General features: G+C 44.9%; 1 protein-coding gene across 6 annotated transcripts in view; it reads left to right on the top strand.

Annotated features, from left to right (window-relative positions):
* TOX2 (TOX high mobility group box family member 2) overlaps positions 1–9,959 on the top strand; it is a 381,887-nt gene that overhangs the window by 161,819 nt on the left and 210,109 nt on the right. The window contains exon 1 of one of the 6 annotated variants that reach the window (XM_025202444.1): positions 9,286–9,301. The exons of the other annotated variants lie outside the window; for them this stretch is intronic. The gene's annotated coding sequence lies outside the window, so the exon portion shown is untranslated. Of the gene's footprint in view, positions 1–9,285; positions 9,302–9,959 lie in introns of those variants that run through there. 6 annotated transcript variants of the gene reach the window in all.

Genomic DNA, 9,959 nt, shown 5'->3' with positions numbered 1-9,959 from the left:
CTACTGCTGGAACTGCGGCTCCAGTATCTGTAGAAACATATGTCATGGTACCCAGCAACAACGTGCTGCCCTGCTTAGTGGGCTCTGGTTCGCTCTCAGATGGGAGGCAGGAACACCACAGGGAGGGGGTTAGAGTTGGGACCAGGGTTGTGCTTTAAGACATTAACGGCTACATGTGTAGACACCAGCCTAAAAACCTCTTACTGCTCAGTAAGTTATTGTGCAGTAAATGCATGTGTAGACATGCCCTGTGTAGATGTGATGAAAACAGCATATAGCTATTCAATCTACAATGTCTTTCTATCTTCAAACATCTTCTCCTGGTCTGTATTAACCATAGTAGATACCTATCTCCCTTATCTTGTGGGTCAAATGGTCAGGGGTCTTTGATCAGCTGTCAAGATGCATTACCACCATGGCCTCTGTTGAATTACAACTTGCATTTGACTCATTTCTAGGCTCAAAATATCCCTCTTATTTGATCAAATGACAAAAAATGTATAATTTGTATATATCCCTCAGCCATATGGGCTCTGAGTGCTGCTCTAATGTGTTTTATAAAGGCACAGCTGTCTTAGTGACTTATTTAAAATGGGATTTTGAAGTAGTATTCTTGCCATATAATGTCTTCATTCAGGGTTGCACCAGGTTTATCAAATCATAAATAACACTTGCAACACTCATTTTAACATTACAATAGCTAGTTATGAAGAATTGGCCATTACAATAAAACTGTGGTAAACAAGCAATAATATAAAAGTAAAAAATAGCATAATTAGAGACTAATAAGGGTGTTGGGAACCAGAGAATGACATCCCTTTATACTGCTGGCATTACAGACTTGAGAGAGCTTATCCTGGTAGCCCAAGATTATAAAATATTCCATAAAACCATGTGATAACAGTGGTATATGTACTGTGTTCCCACCCCCTGAAGCTCCAATCTCAGCTGAATTTCAACAACATGTCAACAGAAGTACTGTATATAAAATAAAAACATATTGACTTTAAAGCTGGTCACCCTCCTCATAAGCCAAGAATACAGTAACTATATGTATTTATAACATGCTCCCAATGTGACAATTCAGGGACATAAGCACAATGGGACAGATAATATAAAGAAGCATAATGGAAGGAAAACCAGGAGCTTTCAATACTTTGTGCTCTTAATGAAGAGGGTGGAATACAATTATTTCTCCCTTTCTCCTCTCCAAAACAGGAAAGTTTTGACAAACAGGGATCCAAACAGTGCAAGGATCCTGGAGTGCTTCATTTAAGATGGTTTAATTGATGAAGTACACCTGTGACTGACTAGTGCCAAAGAAATTAAGGCGTGGAGATTCCATTCATTAAATGTTGATGGAGCTTCGGGTGAAGTATGGAAAGAAAAAAGGGACAGGGAAAGGATGAGGGGAAGAGACAGCAAAAAACAAGAGAAAATATCAAACTCTGACACCAAAAGGCTGGGAATTCAGCCAGTAGAACAGAAGTCCTAGACTTCAGAAGGGCAAACTTTGGTAAACTCAGGAGTCTAGTATGAAAGGCCCTCCGGAACCAGCAACTGGATGATTTGGGAGTTCAGGTTTGGTGGAGCTTCCTTAAGGTGCTCCATATGAGAAGCACAATCATATGGCCAGGGTCTGCAGGTATGAGATGCAAAAAGCCAAGGCAAGCACAGAGATCAAACTCGCAACTGAAATAAAGGACAAAAATAAGTCCTTCTATAGGTACATAGGGAACACTGTGGGACCCCTACTGAATTGGGAGGGGCAGCCCACAGTTGATCCTTGTGAAAAGGCAGAGCTCCTAAATACTTAATTCACATCAGTGTGATGTAATGAGATGTGAACTGTTCACCTGTCCAGAGGTCCAGGGAATATGGGGAAGACAACAATCGCCATGAAGTCAGTCCTGAACAGGTGAGGGTACTTTTAGAACATCTGGATGTGTTCAGGTCTGCTAGGCCAGGTGACCTGCATTTGAGAGTTCTGAAAGAACTGGCTGAGCTCATAGCAGGGCCTCTGGCAAAGCTGTACGAAGAGTTGTGGAACTTGGGAGTGGTCCCAAACGACTGGAAGAGTGCTAATATGGTACCCGTTTTTAAGAAAGGGAAGACAGACAGCCCTGCAAACTACAGACTGGTCAGTCTAACCTCAATCCTGGGAAAAATCTTTGAAAAAAAACTGTCAAGGTGACCATCAACCACAAGGTCATAACTGGTGGGTATTAAGAAGCAGCCAGCATGGCTTTGTCAATGGTAGGTCATACTTAACAAACCTGGTGTCCTTTTAGGACCAGGTAATTAACCAGCTGGACAAGGGACATGAGGTTGACATAATTTACCTAGACTTCAGCAAGGCCTTTGATACTGTTTCCCATGAGATGCGTTCAATTAAGCTGGAAGGTACTGGTGTATACCAGTCTACAGTGAAGTGGGTTCACAATTGATTCGGAGGTCAATCCCAGAGAGTTGTAATCAACGGAATGGCTTCCTTCTGGAGGGCCATCTCCAGTGATGATCTCCAGGGATCAGTGCTTGGGCCCGTGCTCTTTAGCATGTTTATGTATTACTTGTACGAGGGGGTGGAAAGCGCAATGATTAAGTTTGTGGATGACACCAAAGCTGTGGGGAAATGCATACACATCTGAGGACAGGGTAAGGATCCAAGATGACCTTGAGAAACTGGTGCCGGGTCCTTCTCCTGGGTAGAAAGAAACACTGGCTGGCACTGCATCTGAAAGGGACTTGGGGGTGACAATCAACCAGAAGATGAATGAGCCAACATTACAATAAAGCCACCAGCAAGGCAAATAGAACTCTGGTGTGTATTAGATGATGTGTTGGGAACAGAGCAAGAGAGGTGCTTCTCCCCCTCTGTTCGGCATTAGTGAGGCCACAGCTGGACTACTGTGTCCAGTTCTGGGCACCACACTTCAGGAAGGATGTGGATAAGTTCAAAAGGGTACAGAGAATGGCCACCCAGATGATTAGGGGCCTGGAGGATAGGCCCTATGAGGAGAGACTCCAGGAACTGGGTTTGTTCAGTCTGAGCAAGAGAAGACTGAGAGGTGATAAGAGAAGACTGATAGCTGTTTACAAGTGTCAAGGGTGAACATCAACATCTAGGGGAGCAACTCTTCAGAAAGGCACCCCCAGGGAGGACAAGGACCAACGGGCACATGCTAATTGAGGAAAAATTTAGGTTGGACATTAGGAAAAATTTCTTTTCTGTATGGGTATCTAGAATCTGGAACACGCTCCCAATAGAGGTGGTGCATTCACCATTCTTGGAGGTGTTCAAGACAAGGCTGGGCAAGTACCTTGTTGAGCTCGTTTGAGCCCAGTAATCTCCTGTCAATGGCAGGGGACTAGAGTTAATGATCTTACAGGTCCCTTCCAGTCCTTTGATTCTATGATTCTGTGACTCCACTTTTCTGTTATATAACTCACCTTCAACCCTTAATCCATTGTTTTTCCTCCATTATGTCACACTTCCTTCATTCATTGCTCTCTGCTATGCTTTAAAAAGAAATTTAGCCAAGATCTATACATTTGTGGGTACTTTCCCACTCTTCAGGCCAGGTGTGTATGTCATGTGTTAATGGTTCTGTGAGATGTTCCCTGGTCTCATGGTATGCCAAGGATATGCCTTTACCTAGCCTATCTCATGGCATGGCTTTTCTCTTGTAGTGATATTTGTTGGGCTTGTCTGTGGCCTTCCAGGTATTGGATTCCCTCCAAATAGTTCCTTTAGTCATCAGGGATGTACTGCCACCCTTCTACATACTGTTTAGTTTTTCAGGTGTTACTTCCTGTGCATAGCTTGTGTGCTCAAAAAAATATTGTAGCATATAAACAAGCCACAGAGATGTGGATTTTTCCTGTTCCATTACGTAACCTGAAAGTCAAGTCAATTTAAGAAGCATTTAGGTATAGGGTGTTCATTACTCTAAGAATTTGGAAATGAGCAGAACAGTATGTTTAACAAACTTAAGTCCTGTGTAGCTGAATGGCCTGCCATGTGCAGGATTTGTGCAGTGATTGCAGTAGGATGTCAAAGGTAGGGCAGACACTGTATTCTTTCATTCTGTTCATGTGTATGGAGAAGAGAGTGGTACATGCAGAGAGACCCATGAATGGCAGGTCTGCTCTGAAATGGAAGGGGGGGGGTCAGTGAGTTTCACTCCCCTCAGAATGCCTTCTACATGGGCATTGGGCTTGGATGTTAGGACAGTTCCTACATAGACACTGGTTCTGGGTAGTTTCTGGGAAGGGAACAGGGACAGAGAGAGACTGATCCAGTGTGTGTTTAAGGAGAGAATGGAACTTGAGCTACATCAACACTTAGCCCAGAACGGTAGAGTTGAGGGGAGGCTTCAATGTTGCAAAGAGAGGAACCAACAGAGAATGATCTCTCAATGCATTGCTTTAGGGTTGGTGTAGTCCTAGGCTGGTTAGAGGGGAAGAAAAATGATGGCACATATAAAGAAAGGTATGTACAATAAAATATCATTCTTGTGGGTGGCAAGACTACTGCTGAGCACCTGAACCCACACTGTAGTGTCACCAGCTGGATGATGAGAGGAGAAGAGCTGTGCCAGGCCAGGCAGCCTGTCAGTATCGGGGATTTCCTGTTTCCTATGGCTACAGTTCATAGTGCTGTACTTTTACCCACTGTCCTTGCTGTCCTGGGATCTGGGCAACTTAAAATATCTTATTGTTTCCAAAGATGTCAGGCCCACAAATGCAGGCCCAAATTCTTACATCAGGAAAATGTGCATGTACACAAGAAATACCAATAGTTCATTTATTAAGATGTAAGTATAGTAAATAAAATGAAGTATCCTTGGGAAGGCTTCATTGCTGATGTAGCACAGGGATTTCCTCCAGCACTTTCAAAGTTAGATTGCCCATAGAAATTTTCATTATATAGTAATATTGTAAAAAAAATCAGAGGACGATAAACATGTCTGAATGGCATCTATGATGACCTTTATTTTGAATCTTGTCAAAGGCACCAAAATGGCACAGCAGCCCCCTTGACTCAGCAGGGAACTAGTGGACCTCCTGCGTCTAAAAAGAAAGACCTACAGAGGATGGAGGACAGGATCCACCTCCAAGAAGGAATATTCTGCGCTGGTCCGGATCTGCAGGGAGCAAACCAGGAAAGGCAAGGCTGTGACGGAACTCCAACTGGCTACAAGTATCAAGGACAATAAAAAGTCCTTTTTTTTAGATATGTGGGGAGCTGGAGGAAAAGCAAGGGCAACACTGGCCGGGCTAAACCAGATGGGAAAGCTGACAACCGATGTCCAGAAAAAAGCCAACTTGCTAAATGGGTACTTTGCATTGGTCTTTCACCAGTCCCATGGGACACCCCTCCCCATTACGGGACAGGGAGGCCTGGGTGAGGGAGATTCATTACCCTCTATCAGTGCTGACCTCATGAAGAAACACCTTGAGAGGCTAGACACCTTCAAGTCAGCCGGCCCTGACAGTCTACACCCCAGGATACTCAAAGAGCTGGCTAGCATCATAGCTCAGCCCCTGGCACAGATCTTTGAGAACTCCTGGCACTCTGGTGACATGCCTGAAGATAGGAAGAAGGCCAATGTGGTGCCTATCTTCAAGAAAGGGAGGAAAGTGGATCTGGCAAACTACAGGCCCATCAGCTTCACCTCTATCCTGTGGAAGGTCTTAGAAAAGACTACCAAAAGGCCATTCTTAACAGACTGGCTGAGGGTTAGCCAGCATGGTTTTGTTGTGGGTAGGTCTTGCTTGACCTATCTTATATCCTTTTACAACCAGGTGACCTATCACTTGGACAAGGGAGAGGAGATTGATGTTGTATATATTGACTTTAAAAAAACCTTCGATCTGGTATCCCATAATCACCTCCTGACAAAACTGGCTAACTGCAGCCTCGGGTCCACCACGGTCCACTGGCTGGGGAATTGGCTCCATGGTCAGACCCAGAACATGGTGGTTGATGAAAGTCAATCGTCGTGGGGCACTGTGACCAGTGGGGTCCCTCAAGGCTCTGTCCTTGGACCTATATTATTCAACATCTTCATTAATGATGTGGACATTGGAATCAGAAGCAGACTAGCCAAGTTTGCCGACAACACCAAACTTTGGGGTAAAGCATCCACACCTGAGGACAGGAGGGTGATCCAGGCAGACCTTGATAGGCTCAGGAAATGGGTGGACGAGAACCTGATGGTGTTTAACACTGAAAAATGCAAGGTACTCCACCTTGGGAAGAAAAACCCACAGCATGCTTATAGGCTCGGCAGTGCTATGCTGGCTAGCACTATGGACAAAAGGGACTTGGGGGTCATGATTGACCACAAGATGAACATGAGCCTTCAATGTGATGCTGCTGCTAGTAAAGTGAGCAAAACGCTGGCTGTCATTCATACATGCTTCTGTATCAAATCCCAGGATGTCATCCTCCCTCTGTACATGGCCTTGGTGAGGCTGCAGCTGGAGTACTTTATCCAATTCTGGGGGTTAAAAAGGATGTGGGGAAGCTTGAGAGAGTCCAGAGAAGAGCCATGCACATGATCAGAGGTCAGGAAAACAGACCTTATGATGAGACGCTGAGAGCTATGGGACTCTTCAGCCTGGAAAAGCACAGGCTCAGGGGTGATCTATTGACTGCCTACAAGTTTATAAGGGGTGCTCACCAGGATCTGGGGGAACATTTGTTTGGCAGAGAGCCCCAAGGGATGACAATGTCGAATGGTCATAAACTCCTCCATGACCATTTCAGGCTGGACATAAGGAAGAACTTCTTTACTGTCCAAGCCCCCAAGGTCTGGAATAGCCTGTAACCAGAGGTGGTTCAAGCACCTACTTTGAACGCCTTCAACAGAAGTTTGGATGTTTATCTTGGTGAGATCCTATGACCCCTTCTGACTTCCTGACCCTGGGGCAGGGGGCTGGACTCAATGTTTTTGCGAGTTTCCTTCCAGCCCTAATGTCTCTATATCTATGAGTCTATGAATCTATTAAATCTCTGCAATATTAAAGTGTAAACAGCAGATTAGTGCAAAAAAAATTGAATTCCCTCATATGCCAAGAAATCACGTAGCATTGCTTTCTGTTCAAGGCTCCTGGTGGATTTCCAAGTAATCTAATGAACCTTCAGGATTAATATTCACCCATGCTAGTTCACCCTTTCAGGAGAAGATTCACTATTTCAGGGTCTTTATAGTCCAATGATCTTGGTTTATTTAGGTAGTCATGCATCAGAGGATCATTAATCAGGTTAGTAAAGACCTACTGATGTTATCATAGAAAGCTTTAAAAAACAGGAAATCTTTATCCTGGCTTCATAATTCCATGGTGAGTCTAAATGGAAGCCAATATTTCATCTTTTTTACTTGACTTTTTGGACATCAGCAAGAAAATGTGTGAATTAAATGATTGACCTAATCTCATCCTCATTCTTTTATACTCTGCACAGGTTTTATACTTTTGAGCTGCATAGTTGAGGGCAGGTTGGGTATAATGCATCTTAGGGGGAAAAATGATGACTTCCTAAAACCTTTTACAATAAAACAGTCAACTATCTTTACAATAAAAAGAGATAATATGCTGTGACAGGTACACAACCTGGGCCTACCTAAACGTTGCCCGCACACCTGTTCCTGGGGCAACCGCCCGCCTACTCGCCTGCCACACCTTGTTGTTAATTGATTAATTGGTGTTACTTAGCAGGAGGCTGCCCTTGTACCGCCCCACTGCCAGGGGGCACTATCTGCAGCTCTGTTTCCTCCCCTAGACCACAGTTCACACCTCGCCAATGGAATAGACGTTATGTCTCATTCTAATTATGATCTGGTCCCTTTTTGTCCTCTCTGAGCCTCCTCAGTCACGCTGCCCCTTCTCTGGGGCTCTCCAATAATGCCCTCTCCTCTGGGGCTTCTCGGCAACTGCCCCCTCTCTGGGGCTCCCCGGTAGTGCCGCCCCCTCTCTGGGGCTCACCACGCCCGCACTGGGGCTTCTCAGTAACTGCCCCCTTCTCTGGGGCTTTTGCCCCCCTTCTGCAACTTCCCCCTCTCTGGGGCTCCCCAGTAGTGCTGCCCCCTTTCCGGGGCTCACCACGTGCACACTGGGGCCTCTCAGTAACTGCTCCCTTCTCTGGGGCTTTTGCCCCCTCTCAGGGCGCTCCTCAATACTGCTGCCCCCTCTCGGGGCCTTCTCTGTCAAGCCACCCTCTCTGGGCTCAACGTGCCCGCACTGAGCTTCTCAATAAGGCTGCCCCTCTCTGGGGCTCACCATGCCCTCACTGGGGCTTCTTAGTACTGCCCTCTCTCTGGGGATTCTCAACTGCCCTTCTCTAGGGCTGGGGTCTATGCACCCCGAACGCCGTGCCCTCACTGGCACTGGGGTCCTCGCACTCCTCTGTGAGTCCCCTATGAGGCCTCCTCCATCCCCTAATAGCCTCTCCCAAACCGCTGGTCACAAACAACAACATAAATGCAAGCCCTTCGGCTATAACATAAATAGAAGCCACCCGGCCCTAACAACATTCGGTCCTACCAGTGACCCTTTAACTCTCCGCAATGTTGGATGCAGCTCCTGTATTAGGTTTCCACTCTCTCCCAGGGCAGAGAGCTCCTTCCTCTTTGGCAGCTGGCAGGGAACTGCCTCTGGCCCCAGCCTCTAGGGTTTATAAGGGAGCCAGGCCCTGCCCCTTCTGGTCAGCTGACCTTCCCTGGTTGCCCCGGCAACCCACAACTGGGCTCCTTATTTCCTGCTAGGGCTTCCTCCCTAGCAGTTTTCCCCTCTTTGGGAGCAGAGCACCTCAGTGCTCTGTGACGTATGCCAAGGCCCTGACTGAAAAAAAAGAAGATATTATTTCAGATTTAAATTGACTAGAAAATATTTTTAATTCTCTTATGAATGATAGTTAACAGTAAAGTTACACAAGACATGTCTATACATGACACTATGTCGCTGTAGCAGCTCGTTAGGGCGACATAGCATCCGGAGCATCTACACATGACCAACAGCTACTTTGCCATAGTAATGCGCTCCCCTGGTATAACGCACCACTACGGCGAAGTAGCTGCTAAAAATAACTGTGTGCCACGTGTACAGCATAGCACAGCACAGCACGGGCTGTTGCTGTGCAGTGATTTAGTACTTTTGGAAGTACTAAATCACGGTGCAATAACAACATCACCACAGTGACAAGTGTAGATGCATCTGTGAATTCATAATGAAACAGAAGACAAGAAATGCGAAGTTAAGGTTGTACTTTCAGCCTTATACTCTTTGCTGTTAACATGTAAGTCTTCAAATATTACTATATATCTTTGTTCTGTGTAGATGGAGAAAAATCAGGATGGGCTTTGTTATCAGCAGATTACAGGATTACATCAATAAATATTAAATGCTTTTCTCAGCAGGTTATGGAGCAACAATATCATGTACTAATTTAAAATTGAGAAAATAATGTTTAATTTAGCAGAATAAGCAGCTAGTGTAACCCTTCCAAATAGGAATAATATTGAGGTGAACACTAATACAAGTGAAAATCTAAGCTTCTGAATTTTGTATGATCTTCTCTCTGACAATGAATTTTTTTGAAAGTGAGCCAGGAAGGTATTACTGTAATTTACCATGAAAGTAATGAAGGTCATGGCAATAGAAGTATCCATGTCTGGTTGTAAGATTGGCTATATTGTTTAAATGGAAAAAAAAACCCCTTGGTATTATAGTAGAATGAACATCATCATCAACCCATGTGTCTCAAAGGATTGCTAAGTTGTTAACAATAGGGCTGTGTTTGAAAGAACAGCCACCAAGCATCACAGAGTGAAAAGATAATGTAATTGAACAGCTCCTGGAGCCAAAATGAATAGTCTCTGTTTCTACCGCATTTACCTGGAGAAAAAAATTGCATCTTATACAACTGTAGATATCTCAGAAGCAGTCAGATGGTA

This window comes from Alligator sinensis, unplaced genomic scaffold (genome assembly GCF_000455745.1).
Source record: "Alligator sinensis unplaced genomic scaffold, ASM45574v1 scaffold368_1, whole genome shotgun sequence".
Taxonomy (NCBI): Eukaryota; Metazoa; Chordata; order Crocodylia; family Alligatoridae; genus Alligator; species Alligator sinensis.
The sequence above is the reverse complement of the archived record's forward strand: the minus strand, read 5'-3'. Positions and strand labels throughout refer to the sequence as shown.